This window comes from Urocitellus parryii, chromosome 10 (genome assembly GCF_045843805.1).
Source record: "Urocitellus parryii isolate mUroPar1 chromosome 10, mUroPar1.hap1, whole genome shotgun sequence".
In the NCBI taxonomy this organism is placed as follows: Eukaryota; Metazoa; Chordata; class Mammalia; order Rodentia; family Sciuridae; genus Urocitellus; species Urocitellus parryii.
The window spans coordinates 17524597-17549086 of record NC_135540.1 but is presented as its reverse complement, the minus strand read 5'-3'; the positions used below and the strand labels follow the sequence as shown (position 1 = coordinate 17549086).

Below are 24490 nucleotides of genomic sequence, written 5' to 3'. Positions count from 1 at the left end.
CACTTTTTAATGTTCTTATTTTCTGGCACCAAAAAATGACTAAGCAAAAGAGGAATTACCTTTTTCTCATTAGCATTTATGTAAAGAGTTTCCGTTTATGTAAACCCCCTTTCCTTCTGCATTATGTACACAATACAAAATTTTATTTTGAGGAATTACACAGAAATTATAACAAAATGTAAGAGGAACAGGGAGGAAGGAAGGGAAAGGGATACTACTGGGATCTGAATGAGCGCAAAGTATGTTCATGCTTTTATAATTATGTCAGAATGAAACCTAATATTATGTATAACTAAGAGGAACCAATAAAAAAATTTTAAAAAAGAGATATGTGTAGGTTTACCAATAAGAATCCAGGTGCTTGAATTTTCATTTCTGTGGCTTTATTTTGTTGAGTTCTTGAGACTGAACTTGATCTTATATTATCTTTATATATTTTTCAAAAATTTCAATTAGTCATTAAATAATCTCATCAATATCAGATAGTCTCTAATTTCCTTAAAGTAGTAAACTAAGAAGTTGGAAAATGGAATTATATTATTGTGTAATTTGAAGCATCCATTTCTTCAAAAGCAAAGTAGTAAAGTAGCAGAATGTGAGCTGCAGAATCTCGTCATCTTATGTTCCTAGGATTGGCAAAGTGTGATCTATAGCTCAAATTTCTTCCTGTTATGGTTCAAATATGAGGTATCCCCCCAAAAATCTCATGTGTGAGATGATGAAAAAAAAATTCAGAGGTAAAATGATTTGATTATGAGAGCCTTTACCTAATCAGTGAGTTATTCCACTAATATGGATTAACTGGGTGGTAACTGTGGGCAGGTAGGTTGTAGCTAGGGGAAGTAGATCACTGAGAGCATGCCTTTGGGGTTTATTTCTTTGTCCTTGGTCAGTGGAGCTCTCTCTGCTTCCTGGCTGCTATGTCCTGAGCTGCTTAACTCTGCCACACATTTCCACCATGATGTTCTGCCTCACCTTAGAGCCAGAGCTAAGGAATTGGCCAACCATAGACTGAACCCCTGAATATGAGCTCAAATGAACTTAACTTCTCTAATTTTTTTATCATTTTTTTTTTTTTTTAGTTGAGAAGCTTACTAAAATGCACCCACTAACTAGTTCTGTTGGGACTGAACAGACACATCCATGTCTATGGCTGCTTTCCATAGAGGAGAGTGGACTAGTTGAGACTGACCATTTAGATTAGAAAGTTTAGAACATTCCCTATCTGAGTAATTGGCGATTCTTTGGAACTACTCAGCAGATCTCCGCTGCTCGGTGCTCTTAGCACTAGCAGCCCTTCATGTGGCCAGAAAAAAAAAATGTCTACTTTTCTTATGTGCAGTATTCTCCATCCACAGGAAATGCTTTAAACAGTCTATGAAAATTGGCATTTTCTTTTTCATCCAAGGTGCTCAGTTTACAAAAATTCTGATTTATGTATGACATTACCAGGTTTGCCCCACTCTACTTTTTATTAAGTACATAAAAGTGTTTATATTGCATAATATGGTTTTTCAACTTTGCTTACATGACCTCCTGTAGCCTGGCTGTCTGCTGGCATGGACTTCTGTACTCCGTGGGACATCACTAACATGGAACAGGAGGAGACATTGCTTCACAGAGCCAGATGGCCACACGTCGGGATAGATTCTGTAAAAGTCAAAGGTGGGAATAAAAAGATCAAAAATTAGGTATTGAATCCTCTTCTCCTCAGGTTAATGGTTTACTATGTTCCTGATTATGCTATAAAAGACATGAAGTCTTGCATGGAGAAGGCTTCAAAAGTTAAGCCTGAATTTTCTGGGTGAATCTTTCCTGAAGTCTTGAGAGTGTCCCATAATCTAACTCAAGCTAATGTTGATTAGAAAGTATAATGCTTCCCAGAGTTTTCTAGCAAAATGTTCTTCATTCTACCACAAAATGGCATAAGGAAAATGTCAAAGATACATGTGGGCTTCCTGTTATGTTACTGTCTAAGGAAGATATTGAATATAGTTTTGAACATCTATTCTAACAATGAAATATAAATCTCCATTCATATATTTAATATTAAAACACTATTATGTATGATATCATTTTTCAAAGTACATTTGATTTAAGGGGTTTAAATATGCTAACAGATTGTACTATTAGAAAACCTTAAAATAGTACGCCTCCTATTTTTACAAATGGTATTTCAACTTATTCCACTTTAAAAAAGTAAAGCAGTATAACTTCTATTTTATAAAGTAAATTAAGAAACAGCCAGATTTCAGTATGGCTGATGGTATAAAGAATATTTACAATAAGAGTAATAATTAATTTTAAACAATCTTAGTTCTGATCACTACTGAGGTAGCAAACGTTTAATATAATTGCAAATCCAAATTTAGCCCTTCTTTATGCCTACCTGAAAGCCAGAATTCTTCCAAATTATTCATTTAAAGAAACATTTATGCAAAACTTCCTATATCTAAGGATCTTTGCTTGGTGCTCTAATAATGGGTTTTAATCCTTAAGAAGCTCATCAACTAGTGGAAAAAAAAACAGAAAACAACAGGAAAAAAAATGCTCTGAATGTTTTGAAAGGGGAATGAAGAAAGTCTCATGCAAAATCAGTGTGTGAGGCCATGGATCCCATGGGGATGAGGAAGATGAGGAACTGGGAAAGATTTCAGTGAACATGAGACATTGGAGGTGGCCTGAGCGAGCAGTTTTAGTAGCAAAGGAATGCTGCCTGCACTGGCTCAGAATTCCTGGAGGAGGAACAGGATTTCAGTAAGATTTGGCATGAGATTTTATTCTTGTCCTAGAATTGGTGGCTAGAACTCAATGTTAAGGACAAATAAACATCAAGTTATACAAAGTTATAAAGAGAGTTCTGGGTCCAGACATCTGCTCCAAGGCTAATTCAGAGGTGGGAAAACATCTCCTACTTACTACTAACCCCCACCATCAACCCACTCTGAGACTTTATCTCTGATCCACATAGAAAAAACTAAAATATCAGGAAAGTATAGCCGAGGTAATGACTGGAGTCACCATTCAAGGACATGATGGGAATGGGTGGTTTATACAAGCAACAGGAATTTGTTTCTCAGTCTATGACAGTTTTTTCTTTGTTTTATAAGCCTATATAAAAAAAAAGAAAAAACTGTCATAGACTGAAATGTGACTACATGCCTCCACCAAAATTCATATGCTGAAGTGAGAACCCCAACGTGATAGTATTTGTGATGGAATCTTGTGGAAATAATGAGGCTGAGATGAGGTCAGAAGAGTGGGCCCTTAGGGATTAGTGCTTTTATGAGAAGAGACACCAAGAAGCTAGTTTGCGACTGCTTCTCTTTCCTCTCCTCCCTTCTCCTCCTCCTCTTCCACCTCCCCTCCCTCTTCCTTCTCCTCCTCCTTTCTCCCTCTTCCCCTCCTCCTCCTCCTCCTTCTCTACTGTCTCTTTCTCTGTCTCTGATGTGAAGACATAGAAAGAAGGCAGCCATCTGAAAGCCAGAAACCAAATCAGCTGGCATCTTATTGCTGGGCTTCCCAGTATCCAGAACTAAGAAACAAATTCCGGTTGCTTGTATAAACCACCCATTCTGTAGTAATTTGTTACCGGAGCCCCAGCTAATACAAACTGGCATTTCATCCCCTAGTTGGACATCACATCAGCTCAGGACGAGACCAATAGGAAGACCCAACTCTCTCCAAGGGATACTTTTCTACTTTTCTGTTCATTTCAAACAGCCAAAGCAGCTTGAGGGTGGTAGGAATTGGGCATCATTGTGTCTGGTTGATCAACTGATATCCATCATGTCCCTCCCCTATACCCAGGTACTGTAGCCAGATGGCCAATCTAGCCAGGGTGACAGCAACAGCCAGGATGACATCAGGCTGGACGGGGACCACTGCTGTCATCCTGGCAGTCCCATGTTCCGCTGAGTAGCGACTACTCTTGCTGCCACTCCTGCAACTCCACTGGGAGCCTCGGCTGGTGCTACAGGGCCAACACTTCTGCAGTTGCCACAGACATCACTGATTCCATCGCTGCTCCTACAGCTGTCATAAAGGTCGCTGATTAGACTACCACTGCTTCAGTAGTCCAGTTGGGCTGTCTCCATGAACCTGTTCCAAAAGCCCTCTTCTAGCCACCACTGCTTTTGTGATTGCCATTGCAACTGCCCATGGCTACCGCAATCGCTGTCAAATACCTTCACTTATGCCAGGGATGCTCTAGATGCCTCTGCCCTGTACTGCTCTGGACGCCTCTACCCACACTGCAGTCAATTGCATTATCTCCACTCCAATCTGAAGAGCACCCATGCAGGGAACAGCAGTGCAGAAAGTCTGCAATTAGCAGACATATGATAACACAGCTAGCCTTGTTGCCAACCAGCTGAGATTTCTTTTGCTCAATTCATTCAAAAAGATGAAGTGCAGCTACCTTAGTGTTAGTATCTCTGAGCTTTAAGTGCTGCAGCTCTCCGTCTCATGTTAGCAGCTCTCCCACTTGCCTTCAGAAGTCAGAGGCTCTCGGCAATTCTTTGGAACTACTCAGCAGATCTCCGCTGCTCGGTGCTCTTAGCACTAGCAGCCCTTCATGTGGCCAGCTCTTAATGCAACCATCCCAGCCTGTTCAGCTCAAGATAGAAGGAATGAAGAGGCAAAACAAAACCATCCCAAACAGGGTTTTATTGTTTTTTTTTTAGGGTTGGGGAGTGGGGTTCATGCTGCAACATAAGGGAGACCAGTGTATGGGATAAATATTTCCCAGACTGATGCAGTGATACGAAGACACTATTTATATAGACAAAAGGGGCAGGCACACAGTCATCTCTCTGCTGACTGCAGTCTGATTACTCAATTATTACCAATATGAGATAATATTCCTAGGAAGACCGAGGGCCAGCTACTTCAGTGAATACATAATAACTTGTGACTGACATATTTAAAAAACAAAAGCACCCCTCCTACTCAGCTTGGTATGGTCTGGATATGGAGTGTCTCCCTGTGTGTTGAAGGCCTTTCCCCCAATGCTGCAATACTCAGAGGTGAGGTTTTTGGAAAGTGATTGAGTCATGAGGACCCTGTCCTCATTGGTGGATTGATCCAGTGAGGATGAAATCATTTGATGGTATTATGGGCGTTTTAGGGGGTGGGGCCTACTTGGAGGAAGTAGATCACTGGGGTTGTGCCCTAGGAAGGTATTTTTTCTCCCCATCTCCTTCTGTGTATTCTCTCATTCTCTTTCCTTGTGCACACCTGTGTGTTCTCTCTCTCTCTCTCTCTCTCTCTCTCTCTCTCTCTCTCTCTCTCTCTCTCCTTTCTGTTGAAACGAACTGAGAAGCTTTCCTCTCTCTTGACCACCATGATGTTTCTGCCTGGAGTCAGCACATCATAGACAAAAACTTTGGAAACCATGATCTAAAACAAACCTTTCCTCCTCCACGTTTTTCGTGTCAAGTGTTTTGGTCACAGTGACCAAAGATTACTAACACATGTCTCCTAGGCCATATTTTGCCCCTAAGAGGCTTCCCAAAGTTAGGTGCCATGCACCTGAAAGCCCTATAAAAATGCACTTTCTCCATCATTGCACAGCAGTAGTATGAAAGCTTAAGGTTGACCTACACACCCATAGTTGACCTTGATGTGGCCAATCATGTATTTAGGAAAATTTATCTCTGACCTTGAATGTAATCAATTCAATGGAACCAGAAAAAGAGAATATTAGATGTTTCAAAAAATTTTCAGTTCAGCATTCATATTTCAGAGAGCAAGAAACTGGTTTCCAAAGTGACCTAGTGACTTGCTCTAATCAATAAGACCATGTAGTAAATAACAAATAAACATTTACTTAAAAAAAATGTTAAGATGCTATTCAGAGTTGTAGTCAACAAGGAGGCACTCATTTTGCCAGCTGACAGCGCATAGTTGTGTCCCTACCCAGAAATGCTGTCATCAATGAAGGTATCTAGTACAAGGTCATGACCTTCCCCTGGAAGAACCTGGCCTTCTTCCCCAGGGTTGGACCACCTCCCATGGGGCTTCCTAGCTCCACAGCCTTCCTCACCAGATCTGCTGAATCCTCTATTGCAACTGTATTACAATGTCCCCTCTGCCTACTTTGTTTCTATCTGCCCCAGTTCCATTAGGAGTTGAGAACACCCACTGCATGCAGACTGCACATAAAATGCACATCTCTACCCCGGCATCTGCTCCCTAGAAATCCCAACCTACAAATATAGTGTATTCTGTCTTTGAGAAAATGTAAGATGGGAATGCACCTGTATCAAATCAAAACAGATTATCACAGAACTTCTTTTAATTTGACAATGTACATGATGAACCACCAACAAATGCTAAAGTTACCCAGTTACTTAATCATAGAATTTTTTTTTTATATTCAACATTTTATGAGACTTATGGTCTCTAAAATATGCTCTGGGAAACATGAATGCAGTCCACTCGGGATGACTTTTGAATCTAATCATTGAAGTTACTCATGTCAATATTTCCTATAATAGAAAAATAATGGAAACATTCTAAATTTTCACCAATAAGGCATTACTAAATGAATTATGATGCATTGGAATATTATACAGTCATATAAAAGAATGAAAACTTATTTAAATACTAATATGAAAAACTCCAAGGTATATTTTAAGTGAAAATAGCAAGTTTCTTCAACAGTTTATACTTTTTGAAAAGGGAAGAAGTAAATACATATGTGCATTTTCTCACAAGTGCACAAAAGTATTTGTAAAGGCATACACTAGAAAATGACAGCACTGGTTGTATCTATAGAAAGGAACTGGAAAGCACTTTATACATTTTGAAGTTTAGAACATGTGAATTTATACCAATTGATATATTCAAAATACAACATTAAAATTAACAGAAAAACATGACAAAATATTAGACATTGGAGATTGAAACACTTTATTAATTGCATATGAAAAGACTATGAAAGAAATTATAACATTTATTAAGTTACTAAATGGGTGAGCTCCATAAAGTTCAAAACCATAACTTATTCATTTAGAATGCCCAAAATTTAGCAATGTCTCAACCAAAGGAGGCAGCAAGTAACTTTTTAAAGAAGTAAAATCCCGTGCTTCTAATACAGCAACAAATTTAAGACACTCTTTTTTATGAAACGGGAAAATTCTAGAAATGGATAAAGAATAGTATCTTCTATAAATATATTTTTCTGATATGGTTTCTCTTTTATTGGCTCATATTCGTCAATATTTAAAAAGTATCCAGAGCTGTGTTAACAAGTACAGTAGCTACTAACCCATGTAGCGTTTAAATTTAAAAGTAAACTAACTAAAATAAACTAGAAGTAGAAATCATTAACTAAAATAAACTAAAAGTAGAAAATCCTGTCCTCAGTCCAGCCACTTCAAGTGGTAAAAAGCCATATACTTTTAGTGCCCACTATGTGGGACAGAGAGGGATAGAATATTTCGTTTTCATTCCTGCAGAAAGTTCCACTGGAGAGGTATAGAACAGAACTTTGTCTCAGACAAAGCTGGGTTTGAAATCTGACTTAACTACTTATTACCAGTAACATTTAGGGCAGATTATTGTTTCAGGAGCTCAGTTCTTGTATCTATAAATTGAGAAGCATGGCATTACCCATCTCACAGGATCTTTGTGAAGTTTAACTGAGCTCATTCATGCAAACTTCATTAAACAAATCTTAATACACATGAGCACTCAAAAATCAACTCTTTATGGGCAATTATCCCCATTGTGAATGAAGCATCACACTATAAACCAGCCGCATCATCCCCCACGCTTGGGCTATTCCACCAAGAGAAAAAAGTAGCTGTTAACATCTGCATAGTTCAGTGCTATTAATGTTCAGTTTGTAATGAATAAAGCTCACAATGACTCCTTCCTCAGGAAAGTCTTGCTATAAGGAAAACATCAGTAAACTAAATGTGTGTTAGTGATATGGTTGATTGATACTCTGATGCAAATTTTTTTATCAAACGAAAGCCTAGGAACATTTTTATACTTTCAAAATTGGAATGGTTCCAGTCTTGTTGGGAAAACTCACCACTGGATAGAATTCTAAAATATAAAGGGCATCCAAGTTTGCTATGAAAAATGCCAAGACTCATACAGCAAAATGGGAAATGCAGGGATTTCCTGAGGCAGCAAGATGAAGGGTCTATAGTTGGTAAATTTGAGCTCGATTTTGAAGAACATAAAGACCATAATGGTGTAAGAACAACGGCAGGAAGACTATGATAAAGGAATCATATAAATGTGGAATGGTTTAGATATTGGGTGTTCTCCAAAAGCTCATATGTGGGCCAATGCCAGGACATCCAGAAGTGAAATGATGGGATTAGGAGACCCTTCACCTAATCAGCACATTAATCCACTGATTGGGATGCTCACTGGAGGCAGGTAGGTTGTGGCTGGAGAAGGTGAGTCCCTGGCACATACCTTTTGGATTTATATTTTGTCCTTGTTCAATGGATCTCTCTCCCTCCCTCTCCACACCCCTTTCTCTCCCTCCCTCTCCACACCCCTTTCTCTCCCTCCCTCTCCACACCCCTTTCTCTCCCTCTCCCTCTCCCTCTCCCTCTCCCTCTCCCTCTCCCTCTCCCTCTCCCTCTCCCTCTCCCTCTCCCTCTCCCTCTCCCTCTCCCTCTCCCTCTCCCTCTCCCTCCTTTCTGCTGTAATGTCCTGAGCTGTTTCCCCTCTTCCACGCTCTTCTGCCATGATCTTCTGCCTCCCCTAGGGCCCCCAGGAATGGAGATGGCTGTCTATGGACTGAGACCTCTGAAACTGTGAGTCCCCAAATGAACTTTTCCTCCTCTAAAATTGTTCTTGTTGGATCTTTTTGTCACAGCAATGAAAAACCTAACTAAAAGGAAAGAATAGAAAGAGAGAGGAAAGAAGCCTTATAGCTTTAGCCCCTTAAGACTAAAGAAGTGTCTGCCTCTCATTCCAAAGGCCAAGCCAAACCTTGTTTACTTAGGTATGCCTGAATTTAGAAGTGGCCAGTTTTGGCTTCCTTATTCCTTCTATACCTTATCTGCTTATGATAGAAATTATTATACGTATATATCATGACCTTAAACTCTACCTATACATATGGAAAGCTATTTTGATGGGCTTCTGAACTTCATGTATTTTCAGTTAAAGATAAATGAGCCTAAAAAAGAAAAACAAAAAGTTCCCAGATAAGCATTTAAAATGTCTTTTGGATTCTTCAGGCACTTATATAAAAAGATCCATATAAAACTTCTTCTTCACCATTAAAATCAGCCAGTCATTACCCAACAATACTGCCACTCTAGATAATTGTTTAACTATTAAAATGCACGCTGTGATTTATAACAACCATAATGACACCAATCTCTACAGGACCGCTCATTGCTGAAGTGGAAGATGTACATCATCTGCTGTAGCAGGAAATACCACAAGATAATTTGCAATGATGCACATTTCCTATTACCTGCTGGGACTAACCTATCAATGAAAACAACAGTTTAATGGTACAGCACATCTCCTGCTGGCGAATAACTGGATTCAAACATTTCTATTGTTTCTCTCTAATTCCCTACAGCAGCAAAGAAGCACGATTACCACGAATGTCAGGAACAACACTTACAATTAAGTAAAATGATTTAGAGCAAGGTTGATCTTGTATTAAACCCAGATGCACTGGAGACCACATAATCCTACCCTGTCCTCAGGCAGTCTGACTAACACTGGCAGCCATTCTTCTAATCTTTAATTATTCTTGCCAATTAGACCTCTGGCATTTCCCATTCCCAGTACTTGGCTTTTTATGAAATCTATCAAGTCGTTTACACTGAACATGGGATCTCTGGAACAACAGAGCAGCCACCAATTTGCTGCAGTAGTCCCAATATCTTATTTCTAAAGCACTGCTTCCCAGGCTCCTTCCTGACAAGCAACCTAAACTTCTCAAGTCTACCTAGCAAAGCAGTGGTGCTCACAAAACTTCTCAGCATAGGCTGACTCTGTTAATAAAGTTCATCTGACAGTTGGCAGAGAGTTTGAACTCCTGACCTCTAGTGTGATTCACATGGCTAGTTCAGAGAACTCGTCCACCCTGATCACACACTGTAGCTCTTTCCTCTCCACCAGGGCTATGTATACTCATCTAGACAGAGCTCAAAGAATGCCCATTTCCATGGTAGGAAACAGTACTTTACCCCTCCTCACTGACCTTAATTACATATTATTTAACTAATAGTTTCCAAGCTATTGCTCTAAAGAGATTGTCATTTGCAGCTTCTAAGCTCCAGGTCTGTTCCATGGTTAAGATTAGCAAGATTTCAAATTCTGCCAGGGAGCCTTCTTCAGTCTCAGTGTTACATGAACTACAGTATTGGAAACTGTAACATTTTAAAGACGAACAGAATAGAAAAAACGGTGGCCCTTGTAGGAAGCACATCACTTTCCCACAACACATCCAGAGAGATTCACCATGAGCGAAGTACCTCATACATCAAAACCTCAGTTATCTTATCTTCAAAATGAAATTAGATTGGAAGTGACTAAAATTCAATCCAGTGCCTAAGTAACATCTATAAAGGTATAGTTGATAATCTTAGAAGATATTGAATTGTTATGCAAATCCTTAGAACCACCAAGGATGGTTTAACACCCCGAGGGGGAATTTCTCCTTTCTAATCATCTTACTTTCAGAAGAGGAAAAAAAAAAAAAAAGTAAATGAATTTTTTGCCTAGATTTTTTACACAAAGGGGTTAAATTTTAACAATGCATTTCGGGTCACTATTTGTGTTTTGGATTCCCATTTTAATTCTACACTAGAAATTCATTCAGTTAACAGACGCACCAAAAATACATATGGATTATACCACTTCTCTATATTAACTTCAATTTCAGGATGAGTCTAATATATAGATAGAGTCTATACATTGTAATCTGAGTCTAATCTACAGCCCATATTACAATGTTTTGTACTTGAAATTCACATAAATTGACCATATTACAAAGGCAGTTATTAGTGAATTTTGAGCTTTTTGCATTTCATATCTTAGAGCTAACTATCAACATCATCCTTACCACCAGCAAAACATGTCTATAATTCAAGTGGCTCCCCACCACTGATTTCCAAATAGCTGCTTTCTGGGTCAGAAAAACAAACATTTCACCTGCGATTGCTCCAAACAAGTCTTTTCAACCCTGACTCACTGTGGTTCAATTCTTATCCTTCTTCCCTGGAGGAGTGGGAAGATGGACCATTCACGCTGTTCTCACCAATAGCTAAGCCACACTCATGTTTACTGTCCTGCCTGGCATATAGTTAAATGCTCAATAAAAATGTGCTGCTATCATTATCTCTGTCTTTAGTACTCTAAGGGAATATCATACCAACACTGGTATCCTCCCTCTCTCTCAAACTAAAGGAAATGTTTTTCAAGTTTTTGAATTACATTCGATTTTCAGTACAGGCTTTTCATAGATAACACTGTATCCACTTTTGGAAGATCCCATCTATTCTTATTCTTCTAACAGTTTGATATTATTTTTTCCATATCACAAGATTATACTGATACATTTTCTGATATTGAGCTATCTATACAATCCTCAAGTATTTTACTGTAGTGCGTGTGTTCCTGCTAGGGTAGGTTACATGGTTTATTTGTTTTACTATTGTTATACTATATACTATATACTATATCTTATTTAGAATTCTAATATTTTTTTCTGGCAGTGCTGAGAATCAAACCCAAGGTCTCTCACATATGCTAGGCAAGCACTCTACCACTGAACTATACTGCCAGTCCTAATATTTTATCTAGTATTGCAAAGTGTCACTAATTTTCTTGATCTTCTATCTGAAAACCTTGGTTATTCATATGGCTTGAGTCTGCAAATAATGGTAACTGGATCTCCTCTCATTCAATCTTTCCTTGTATCCTCCCTGTGGAGAACACAGGCTCTAGAGATAAATTCCAGTGCACATTCAGTTCTACCACTTCCTAGCTATCAGCTCCCTGCAAGTCACCTCACTTCTTGATGCTTCAGTTTACTCATCTGGAAAGTAGGAAGAAAGTGCCTGAAGAATTGGGAGGATTAAACATGTGAAAATGCTCAGCATTTTGGATGGCAACAAATGTTCACTACACAAATATTTACTCAATGAGATTAAGAATGGAAAATGCCTAACCCAGGCTTAGAGGTTTAGGGAAATATTTTCCGAGGAAGTATTACTGGAGACTTTTGCACCAGCTAAAAAGAGCCAGGAGGAAGAGGCATTGGATGAACTAGTGTACTACCTATAAGGCAGCATGCCCAGATATCCAGCTATGCAAGCAAGCATGGTGTACTTAAAGGTCAGGCAGCCCTTCAACACACGGACTATGCAACTCTTTCCATACATATAAGAATTGCTCTACTAGATAATAAATTCCTGGAGATTATTATGGCTCCTTGTTTGTATCCCGTCCAGCACATAGTAGAGAGTCATGTACAGAGAAAATGATCAGTATAAGTCTGCTATTACATAGTAGAACTTTGTCCACGGTCAGCCTTCCTGGACTGAAAAAAAAAAAACATGTCCTGGAAGCTGTGTTTATAAATTGCAGTGACTGAGAATAACATGGCTTGAATTAAGAGAGCTCAGGCTTTATAAGATATACGCCTTACGATCAAGTCAAATAAGCCACCAGCAAAACCGTGTCTCAAAGTTTAGAGGTCCTAGGCATACAATAAACTAGGATCTTGCTTTTCAGGAGTAAAGTCCAAAGATACAAAATACAGAATTTTTTGTACTCTGATTTGGGGTTATGGTAAATTCTGAAGTGACATAATAATGCCGTTAGGGCTACATATTTGTTATCTTGCATTCGTTTTTTTAAACATTTTTTTTTTAGTTATAGTTGGACACAATATCTTTATTTATTTTTATGTGGTGCTGAGGATTGAACCCAGTGCCTCACAGGTGCAGGCAGGTACTCTACCACTGAACTACAGCCCCAGCCCTTTCTTGATCTTTAAGAGAAGAGACACTAATCTATGTGCTACTAATACTTCCAGTTTTATAAAATTTCCCTTATCATTTTTGTACTATTGAAATAATCGTGTTTTTTTTTTTTTCAAAATACTGGGTAAATGGGATTAAGAAAATGAAAGGACTTCCATTTGAAGGAATTTGGAGAAAATAGGTGTGCCTTGTTTCAATTTCCTTTCATTTGTTGAAGCACTTACTTTGTGATAATAAAATTATCAACTCTAAATAAAACTGGCCTGCAATATTAAACAGCTCTGATTTTGTTTTCTGTGCATATTTGTTTCAGGGCTAAAAACTCTTACTCCTAATGATAAATATGAGGATTCTATCAATAGCCTGGGCCAAATTAGGCCCTCAGGAAAGTTCTTTTCCCTTCCCGATCCAGACCATGCAGAATATGCTGGAGAGAATTTTCTAACAGCCACGTATCACAGGTAACTCACTTTGAGTCAAGTCTAGTTAAGTTCTTTTTCCTGACTGTGCCTCCCCTTCTCTTCTGAAAGCTTCTGAAAGCCTTATCTCCCCTCAAAAGGTGGAAATTTGAGACAGAAAGTTCTCTCTCTTCTTCAAACCTGGTTTTAAAATAAAGCTACTTCCTTTCCAGTCTTTCTCCCAAATTTCTGTAGAGCACCAGGAGGTAAGACCTTTCACCATGGTAACAAGACAGTGCCAGGTGTTTGGAGAAGCTTTGAGGGGAGCCTTGAGGGAGGGCGATCTGAAGTTCACCAGCCAGGAAAAGCTTCATTGCAAAGGAGATATTTAAGCCAGGCCTTTAAGGAGGTAAGAAGAGTGGGTCATATCTGAGAAATGAACATTCTAGGCAGAAGGAAGAGCAGGTTCAAAGACTTGGACACAAGAACGTAACATTATGACTGATGAGTAGAAGAGCCACCAGGTGACTGAATTAGTGCTCTGGGAAAGACAGTGGATGAGACGATGGCTACAAATCACTTAGGGACATATTGATCACATATCAGTTACTTTTATAACAGAAATATAAAAATAACAGAATTTGGCTTTTACTGGAATGAGATGAGAAGGCAATGGATAGTTCTGAATAAAGGAGCGGCGGCAAAACCTGGTTAATGTTTTAACAAGATCACATTTTTGGCAGATTATCTGTCAAAAGTAGCTACCATACGTCAATGCCTTCCCATCATGAACCTGCATGACATGCTGCCCATTAAAAGGTAGAATCTGTGTCTTGTCCTCTTGAACAGAGGATGGTCTTCTGACTTGTTTTTCTCAAAAGAATGAGATAAACGTGGTAGTCTGTGAAATTCAACTCCCAGGCCTGAAAAGCCTGCAGTTCCCACTTTCTCTCTTATAGAAAATGAATGTTAGGCAAGGAGTCTGACAGCCATGAGAGGTTCATGCTATGAGGAAGCCCAAGCCAGCCACATGGAAAACCATGGAGGAGAACCAGGGAACCCAGTCAACAACAACCAGACTTGGGATCCCATAAAAGTGAGCCAAGGTCCACTGAGTCCTAACTGCTGGGCCACAGACATTGTGGGGTAACATCAAATCATCACCACTGCGTCCTGTCCACATTTTTACTTTGAGAAAATAAAGTAGTTCTTATTATACACCAGTAGGTTTGGGGGTAGTTTAAAAATTGATAACTATACCAGAAACTGATACGAGACTAGGTGGCAGGTGAACATCTGAAGAGAATCAAGGACACTGTCACTAAGGCCTAGAAAGTCAGCAGGGAAATTGTCATTAGAGGCTGGAGAGAGAACAACTCGTGTCATAATGTGACAGGACATTGGCAGCATCGTGGCCTATAATAATAGAGAAGATAAAAAGAATGTGCTTCTGAAAGTGACAATAGGTTTCATTCAGTGCACCATGAGTAAGTGCAGGAAGAGAATTCAAGCCAAATTTAGAGGAAATAGCTCAACCCAAGATTTGCTGGCTGAGAAAATAAAACTAACTCTTGCTTTTCTAGGCAGCAAAAAATATTCAAAGAGAGAAGTAGTCATAGAAAAGAGGTCAAATCCAAGGTTTACTAAAACAATGTGATCTCAGGTTGAAGATCATATCGTAGGCGCGTAGCAAAAAGATCCTTCAGTAAGACCTTAGAAAGTTTTAAAGTGCTGCCTTACATTTTGTCAGATTGGGCCCCTAAAAATCCTAAGGGCTTCTTCTGTAGCATTCTCACTTGCAGCGAAAGTAAACAGGAGCCAGTGTTTAGAGTTTTCAGGTTACAGATAGATATAGATATAGATATAATGTTTTAGTCAGCTTTTTCACTGCTATGATTAAAAGATCTGACCAGAACAATTTTAGGGGAGGAAAAGTTTATTTGGGGGCTCACAGTTTCAGAAGTCTAATCCATAGATAGCAGGCTCCATTCCTTGGGGCTTAAGTGAGCCAGAACATCATGGTGGAAGAGTGGAAGCAGCTTACATGATGATCAGAAGCAGAGAGAGACTCCACTTGTCAGATACAAAAAAAAAATATATATATATATAATATTTTTTATTATATATAATATATATTCATTGTATATATACACATTTATATATTTATTATATATTATTGATGTATTATATATTATATATTTATTATATATTATATATAAAATATATTTTTTTTTAATCAAATGGAGTTAAACTCAAATTAAAAGGAAGTCCCCCATGTCTTAAGGAGATATGAATTTAAACACAAGAAACAATACATCAACAGCTAAACTAAAAGAAGTATAAAAATTTCTAACTCTCTAAGGGTAGAAAGCAGGCTACTCATGCAAATGTAAATTAGGCATCTAGAGAGGCCAAACAGAGGAAGGCTAATGGCTGGCCAGTCTTTAGCTTTCCAAATATTCTAGCTGAGGTGACAGGAGAATGAAGAAGCAATTTTGGGTATTTGACCCTAACAACCTAAGAAGAGTCAACTAGCTAAAGGTAGCCCAGATTGCTGAATCATGATAAATAACAAATGAATGAGGTTTTTAAGCCACTGAGTTCTCAACGGTTATTACATTCCATTTTTACCTTATGATAGTCACTTTTAATGCACTACCATTTAACGGAAACAATATGGCTTCTGCATTGAGAACACGCTGAAGTCGGGCAGAGGGAAGCAAGTGTGGCAGTGGTGAGAACAACTCTTGCATTTATACTGTGAGAAATGATACTTGTTTGGGCCCAGGTGGCAGCAATGTTGGTGGTGAGAAAAGGTCAAGGGTGGGCTATATTTCAAAAAGCATGGCTAAATGATTTGGTGGCAGATTCAAGTAGGTATGAGAAAAACAAAGTCCAAGATGACTCCAGGATTGATTGATGATTGATGATTGATTGATTGATGATTGACTTACTGTCTATTCATTTTAAAGAATGAATCCTTATGGTTTGGATGGGAGGTATTCCCCCAAAGCTCATGTGTGAGACAATGCAACAAGGTTCAGAGGAGAAATGATTGGGTTGCGAGAGTCTTAAACAAATCCGTGAATTAGTACCTGATGGGATCAACTGGGTGGTGGCTGAAGGCAAGTAGGGTATAGCTGGAGGAAGGAGGCCCTGGGGGTGTGGCTTTGGGGTATATATTTTGTATGTTGCAAAGGGAGTCTCTCTCTCTGCTTTCTGTTCATCATGTGAGCTGCTTCCCTCTGCCACACTCTTCCACCATGATGTTCTGCCTCACTCAAGTCCAGGGAATGGAGCCTGCTGTCTGGGAATTGAGACCTCTGAAACTGTGAGCTCAACATAAACTTTTCCTCCCCTAAAATTGTTCTGATCAGATCTTTTAGTCAGTCACAGTAGTGAAAAAGCTGGCTGAAACATCAAGTAAGATGGAGAAGACAGTGGGAGAGGCAGACAGGGAGGATCTTAAGGAATCCAATGAGTATTAGACATCTAATCGAGATTCTGGAGAGACTTTGGATATGAGTCTGGAGTTCAAGGGACAGGTCATGGCTGGAGACATAAATTTATGACTCATCAGTATACAAAGGCATTAAGGCCATGAGACAGATGAAAACACCAAAGTAGTGAGTATATTCATAGGGTTAAAGCCCTGAGGGCTGAGCCCTCAAACTCTCCTATATTTCCACACTCAGTAAATAAGAAACCAGTCAAAGAGACCGAAATGGCTGCTGGTGAGGAAAAAGGAAAATAAAGAAAGAAGAGGGGTTGGTCTGCCGGAGAACTCTCAGGTCCTGCTGAAAGAGCATGGGAGAAGAGAGCCAAGAACTCACCACGAGATTTAAAAACAGAGAAGTTCTTGTGTCCTTGACAAATGGATTTCGATGCACCAGTGGGATGACCACCAGGCTGGTTCAAGACACAGTGAGAAAGAACAAAATCTCAGGTAAAGAATATGGTGAAAGTTCTCCTGAAAAATGGGGGCACAACACCCAGGTGGTAGGGGAAAGAAATGAGGAAAATAACACAAGGCTATTTTTTGCTTAATAGGAGGAATTATAGCTTGGTGATATGGTAAGGGGAAAGACCCATTAGAGAGAGAAAAAAAATGATGGAGAGAAAGAATTATTAGAGCTATAAACCCTTGACTAGATAATGGGAATGAGACCACACACCTGAATTAACTGCATGGATTTCTATCTGGTTTTCTGATCTCTAAATTGCCTTTTTCTTCAACAAATTCTTGCCTTGAGCTAATTTTCCTCAAATATTGTCAGCATTTTATTAGTCCAGCACTGGTTTTTTTTGCTATGTTGCTATGCCTCTTCCCTCCTTCACAGTCATGTGCTTAGCTGTCCAAATTTTGAATGATCCAACTGACTCTCACGGAATCAATACGAATCATGCATGTGACCAGTCCTCTGCAAGGCACACAGATCTTTTCTTTATTTAAAATGCAAGTACAGAGTCAGACTCATATCAAAATGAATTTACAGACATAAAAAAATATTATAAGGGAATACAGACAGCACCAAATAAATACATAAAAGGAAGAAAGTAGTTCTTCCTGGGCAGAGGATGAGGACACAGACACTACAGATGATAAGCCCTTTGTGCAGGACCCTGGCAGGCTGGCACTGAGGGGCAAGTATGTATAGAAGACAGCAGCAGTGTGCCTGGAGCTGAGGCTAGAAGAGGAGAGGGGGATGCAGAGGTGATTACAGCCTGCATGAAAGTATTTCCTACTGCCAGCCAGGGAGGAGGCTCCACAGCAGACCCACTAGGTCCTTTACCTCTGCCCACAGGCCCCAAGTACTTAGCTTTATGTGCAGTAAGCCACAGCAATCCAGATGTCAAGGGGATAAGGCTGAACTAGATCAAAGTTCTCCCAATGGAACAAAACATGCCCCTGGGTGTCCTGCATTTTCCCAGGGGTGTGTGGGTACAGAGCACTAAAGGAACCAAATTCCATACCCACTGCTTACTGGGACTCCCGTACTATCAATGCCATGCCTGCTGGACCTGAGACAAGCAGATTTCTAGCAAGTTCTCCTTTCTTACTTCCCCTTTCTTCTTTTCCCACTTTATGAAAGACACATCCCTCCCCCATGCAGAATCTGACCCTTTGGCTTGCCTTGCCAGGGTGCCACATAAAGAAAGGAGCAACTTGAAAAAGTGATGTAAGAAAGAGCTTTTAATTTAAATCAAACCAATGTTATCAATCATCTCTATGTCTAGCTATCATTCACATTTCCACTATAGCTTTAGTTTTATGCCTCATTGCTGCTTACAAAAAGTTAAAGGATTATTTGGTTAATTGTACATTCATAATAGGTAAAACAACATAACCAAGAAGATATTTTAACAATGGAACCCCTTAGTTAAAAGGATTAAGATTGAATTTATAGACTTTTGTAGGGAAGTAAGGGAGAAAAAAATGGAAAATATATTATAAAATCCATAACTGTAAAAATGTTCAATTTAAGAATAATTATTTGAAAATTTTAGAGATCATCACTAACAGTGTGCAAGGGCTACTTCATTTCTCAAATTTCAATTTAAAAATATGTGTGTAAAATTCCCATTAAGGAGAAGTATAATTCAGTGCTATGAGAGATCTGGGCTTTCTCTGGGCATTTTTGTATGTGTCACTATGATAACTTCCTCCCCCATCGATCTTAAAATCATCATATCTTCTTCTTCTAGGACTATTTTCAGTTGCAATTCCTTCTTTTGACAAATAATTTCTTTCCCCTCTGATCTTTCCCAATACCTATCAGGACTTGAAAGAATCATTAACATTGTGGAGAGGACACAACCACATATTGTATCCAAACTTTTGAGTCCTTTTTAATTTAGACTATATGCAACCCTCTATCTCTGCCATGGGCTAAAACACTATAAAATAGATGTATACAAATACCTTGCCTTCAGATGTAAAATGTGTACAAATAATATTGTTGAACTGAACTGAGCTCAAAGAACCTCTTATTTACTATTTCTAATCCCAGCAATGAATAACTTTTTTTTTAAAAAAAAGAACATCTTTTAACATAAAGCTAAGTAATAAATATCATTAGATTATCCCAGTGATGATCACCATCTATTTCATGGCAAGGATACAAGCATTATAGTTTTCATTATACTGAACAACTGACTTCCGGAACCCAGAAAAGAAAACATGTGATATAAAAAAAAGTATTAACATTGTAAACAAAATAAATCTCAGCAGAATGTCTTCTTAGCTATGTCCTAATCCAAGTGAAATTCTGCATACCAGTACAATGTTTTTTGTACAATGAAGATAAAAATGTAGTTATTATTAGAAGTCCATGAGGTCATGCAGATGAAATATCAATGTGGTGCGTGAAACTTCCTTTGTGTTACTTCCAGATTCACATTGGTTTCTACTGGAATGATTCTCTTAATAACAATAATTTGTACTTCAGACTCTGTTAAGATTTCTGGGCTATCCCTGATTCAATATGCTCCAGAAGCAGAGTGAAAAATAGCCCTTATCTGTCCCCAGATGTTAACAGGTGATATGTACATGCATATACATATACACACAAACTTAATATGCTTACACATGCACACACACATACAGAATATACACAGTTATGCATATGTTTACATATGTATATACACTTGATGATAGTTCATTAGTGAAATAACACCATCAAATTGTTATTAATTATTTAGTTAATTACATTCCAGTACTCACCACCACACATTTTCTCTCAAAGGCCCTATAGAATTTTTCCATCCAATCAATTTAAAAGGCTAGCAGCAAGCATTTAAGCAATGTTCAATCTCTAAAACCTCATGCAGTTACTGTAATCACTGGGTAAATAAATCTAAGAATGAATGGATAGCTAAAGAAAGAAGTTGGCTTCTTCCCAGCTTTTCTATCATAAGGCCTTCTGAAAAGGGGGTTTCCAAAATAGTTAATGTTACTATTTCCAGCTGTGATGCAATAGGAAGGTCTTTCATCCTGATCCCTTCATGAGTCCTGGCCCTTCTACCTGGACCAATGGATAAGTAAATAGGTGGATACAGGTATATGGATCAATCCAAATTTGCCTACTGTTATTCTTTTATCAGTTAAAACTGATATGAATTGGACAAGTGTTTTCATTCAGGGAACATAAAAGTTATTTCCCCAGGGAACTAAACATATAGATACTTATATGAATATGATTTGATTAAAGAGAATTGTTAAATATGTACTTAATGATGTCATTTATATAAGTGTCATACAAACATTACTTTAAAAGCTACATTGTAACACTATAACATTTCCTCAAAATGAAATATGACTGTCACTGTCAAACTGTAGGAAATATTTGAGTGAGGAATATTATTGTAGGAAATAATAGTATCCTTGAATAAATACATGCTTTCTTTACCTAGTAGGTCTCAAGTATTCAATCCTGCAAATATTTCAACAAAATATTAAAATAAGTTGGAAATCATAACCTAGAGCTCATATATAAATTAACATGAATTTATGTTATTATATCATAACTATTATAATTATATTTTTATCATTTTGTAATCATATTATCATATTTAAGTTTTTTATAGGTTTTCCACATGTAGGATAATGAGACAAAATGGGTTAAACCTATGTGAATTAGAATTCCACTTTCTAAGCCTATCCCCTTAGGAAAGTTATTTACTCTATAATTTCATAAGCTACAAAATATAGTTTGCACCACGAAAATATATCAGGATGGTTTTTAAAATGCATACTTAGAGGGCTGGGCATGTAGTTTAGTGGTAGAGGATTTGCCTACCATGCTGGATGCCCTGGTTAAATTTTCCAGCACTGCCAAAATACAAAAACCAAAACATACTTAGAACAATGTTTGATACATTAGTAAGAACTCAACAGGTGTTGGCTGTTAATCCTATTATTGTCCAAAATGCAACTTGTGGATCTGAAGACAGTACTCTGTATTATCTATCACTAACTAACCTTCAGAAGAGTAGTTACACAATAAACAAAGAAAGAGAAAGAAAAGAAAACACTCAGAGAAATGGGTGGAAGGACAATCTTCTAAGTTCTAAAAGTTTTGTAAACTTTTTGCATCAAAGATCCATTTAAAAAGCTGATTAGAAATATGGGGTATTCTCCTGAAGAAAATCTACATCTACACAGCATGCCACTTCTTTTACAGACTTCCTGTAACCTACCAGAGGCAGCAAACCTGAGATGGGGAAGCTCCAGATGTTAAACTCTTCTACTTCCAATAAACTTAAAATCACCAGTTTTCTCCATCCTTCAAAGCAGTTTAAAAAATACATTCATTGACAATATTAATTCTTAAAGTACTAGTTGATGGCTTTCTGCTATACTAATTTCAGGGATTTAAACAAAAAGTATCATATTATTTTTCTTAAGCTTACCAGTAATCTGCAGGTAAATTCTAATGAGAACATCAAATCAAACACTGGAGTTGCTCCTTTAAATTTGCAGACAGCAATGACATCAAAATCATGGAAACACCCCACCTATCTGAGATTCTGTATCTAGGGCCAATCTAACCCTTCTTAGTCACTGCTGCAAAGCAGATCATGAGTCTGAATGAACCTCAGAAGGAGAAAAAGAAAAATATAAGGACATGACACAAAGAATCCTAATAAACCCTAAGAATTTTCTGACACTAAAATTTCAGCTTTTTCTTTACTTTAAAACCCTAAAATGACTATTGCTTTGTGTTCAGTCCTTTACATATCTTGATATTTCTTCTGTTGCACCTCCTCCCTCTACCATGTCCAATGCACTACTTTATAAGAAAATGACAGAAGTTTAAATTTTAATGTGTATTTTATGTTGATGATTTCAACAGAATGGTCCACCTTACAGCTTCTGCACAGTAAGATGTGTAATAACCATCCTGATCTATTTATTCCATAATCCTAACACAAGAGTTCAGCCAGCTCAGTTGGGTCTCGTTCTGTACACTGAAAGATGAGAGTGACCACAACTGCAAGAAGTGGCCATTATCCAGTATCATAATATTACAAAATAGTTTAGAAACACCTAATGGGAAATTGTTGGTGACAGCCACTTTTGCTTCTAGTTTTAACTTGTGACTCATTCTGTTTAACAATCTACTTCATTTATAAGCATCAGTGAAGAACTATTTTGCTTGACACATACTTTGAAATTAGCAAATTTTAAATGCATAGAATCACAAAAATTTAATTCAAGTGAACTGAAAATTCTTGTAATAATGGAGCTTCAATAAAGCTTGAAAAAAAATTAATTAGCTATTCATTCAAAGCCTCTTGAATAAGGGTTTTATTTCAATACCATTCTCTCAAATTTCTTGCAAGTTTCTTTTTCCTTTCTTTTTTCTTTTTCTTTCTTTCTTTCTTTTTTCTTTTTTTCCCTTCATTCCAAATACTGCTTTTCTGAGAGACAAGCGACTTGTGCAGATTTGGCGCGAACACAGCGCCAGGCCTTAGTGCCAAGCAATGATCACTCCTGCATAATTCTCTCCCTAGAAGACATATCCTGATCAAAGACAGATGTAATTTGATTTTGCAAAGGTAGTGAGAGAGGCGCGCACGCACGAAGAGCAAGGCTCTTGGGGCGACAGGGAGCAAGCGGAGAGCGGCGGTACCTTTCTTGACCTTTCTGTTGAAGAGTAGGTTCTGGAAGAATCAGTGCCGCGGGAGCGCGTCTTCTTGCAAACCCGCTGCGTGGCTGGGACAGCCAGACACCCTCCGCCAGCCTGGGCAGAATAGGTGGCGCGCAGGGGTCCGGCGCTGTCACTGCTCGCCCGCCACCGGGAAAGGCAGGATTGGAGCGCACCAGGGAGACTCACGCAAGGCGCAAAGGGACGCGAAAATGCGCTCCTCCGGAAGCAGGCTTATGGGCAGGCGAACCCACGGGACAAATAAAGGGTCAGGAGGGGAAAAACCGTCTGCAAGACGTGCAACCGAAAACTGAAGTCCCCGTCAAGTGGGCGGGGCGGCCCGGCTGCGGCTGGTGGAGGAGAAGTGTGAGTTGAGCCGCAGCTGGGAGGGGCCCGGGGCGTAGGCTTTCGGGGAAAATTCCACCGCGTTTTCAAGCAACACCATCTCCATTCCCAAAGCGGAGAAGCTGAGCTCATACCTCCATGGAGACCTGGATGCAGGGTGGTCTCCTTGCAGCCAGCGCCACGTACCAAGGACAGGGCTAGGGGCTTTGACGGCAGCGAGCGTGCGAGTCAGCTGTGATTTCCCCCGCCGCCTTCCAATCGGGGAGTCCCAACTCTGGCAAAAAGAAAAGTGAAAGAGAAAGAGCCAGAAGCAATGTCAAAGATAAACACCACCAGCGGAGGTTGGGGGAGGGGCGGGTGGCAGGCGGCTCCTGGAGCCACAGGTGGAGTCGCGATCACCTGCAGGTCCTGGGGCACAGAACCTGAAAGGGGAACTGGATACTGAAGAAGCCCGGAGCCGCCTTGATGCGCTACTGGCCACTGGCCTTATCTGCCTCCTGGGACACCTACAAAGAAGTCTGAATCGGTAGCGTGGAGCCCACAGGCCACGGTCACAGCTACTGCCGCCTTAGGGAAATTTATGCAGCAAAGCCCGAAGACCCAGGTGGGGTGGGCGCTCGGAGGAAAGCAAAGGGATTTCGAATTGGGATGGATAGTTACTCCAGAGAAGCCAGTCTCCCTGCAGCAGAAGTAGGAAGAAGGAAGTTTCTGACTTATTAGAGGAAATTGTTGAAGACACCTGAGTGACCCATTTCTTGCAGGCAGTTGTCAGGATCAGTGAACTTTGCAGGAACTGTACCTCTCTGGAATCCCTTTTTCAGTCTAATAGGTAGTGGAGCTTAAAACATTACACGGGGATCCCATTTGATGGAATCCTGAGATGTTTTATTGTATGTTCAAATTGGAATGATGTTTTTGAGGCTGAGTGATCTGCATGTGGATCTGAGTTAGCAGCAAAGGCAGAATGCCCAGTTCTTGGGAGAATCTGGCACGCATGTGAATCACTAAAAATCCCTGTTGGAAGGTGCTTCCCAGAACCTTTCAGAGTCAAGGCACCGAGAAAATGATAAGACTCCTTGGAGCCCCGTTAAAATTTTAACTATTTTTTGTA

General features: G+C 39.1%; 1 protein-coding gene across 3 annotated transcripts in view; it reads right to left on the bottom strand.

The window, feature by feature from the left end:
- Window positions 1–23936, bottom strand: part of Il15 (interleukin 15) — a 70837-nt gene extending 46901 nt beyond the window's left edge. Inside the window, exons 1-2 of one of the 3 annotated variants that reach the window (XM_026386189.2) lie at window positions 23514–23936; window positions 1529–1650 (exon numbers count right to left, since the gene is read on the bottom strand). The gene's annotated coding sequence lies outside the window, so the exon portion shown is untranslated. Of the gene's footprint in view, window positions 1–1528; window positions 1651–21796; window positions 21838–23019; window positions 23487–23513 lie in introns of those variants that run through there. The other 2 variants (XM_026386188.2, XM_026386190.2) reach the window with 2 other exon arrangements.
- Window positions 23937–24490: the final 554 nt, after the last annotated feature.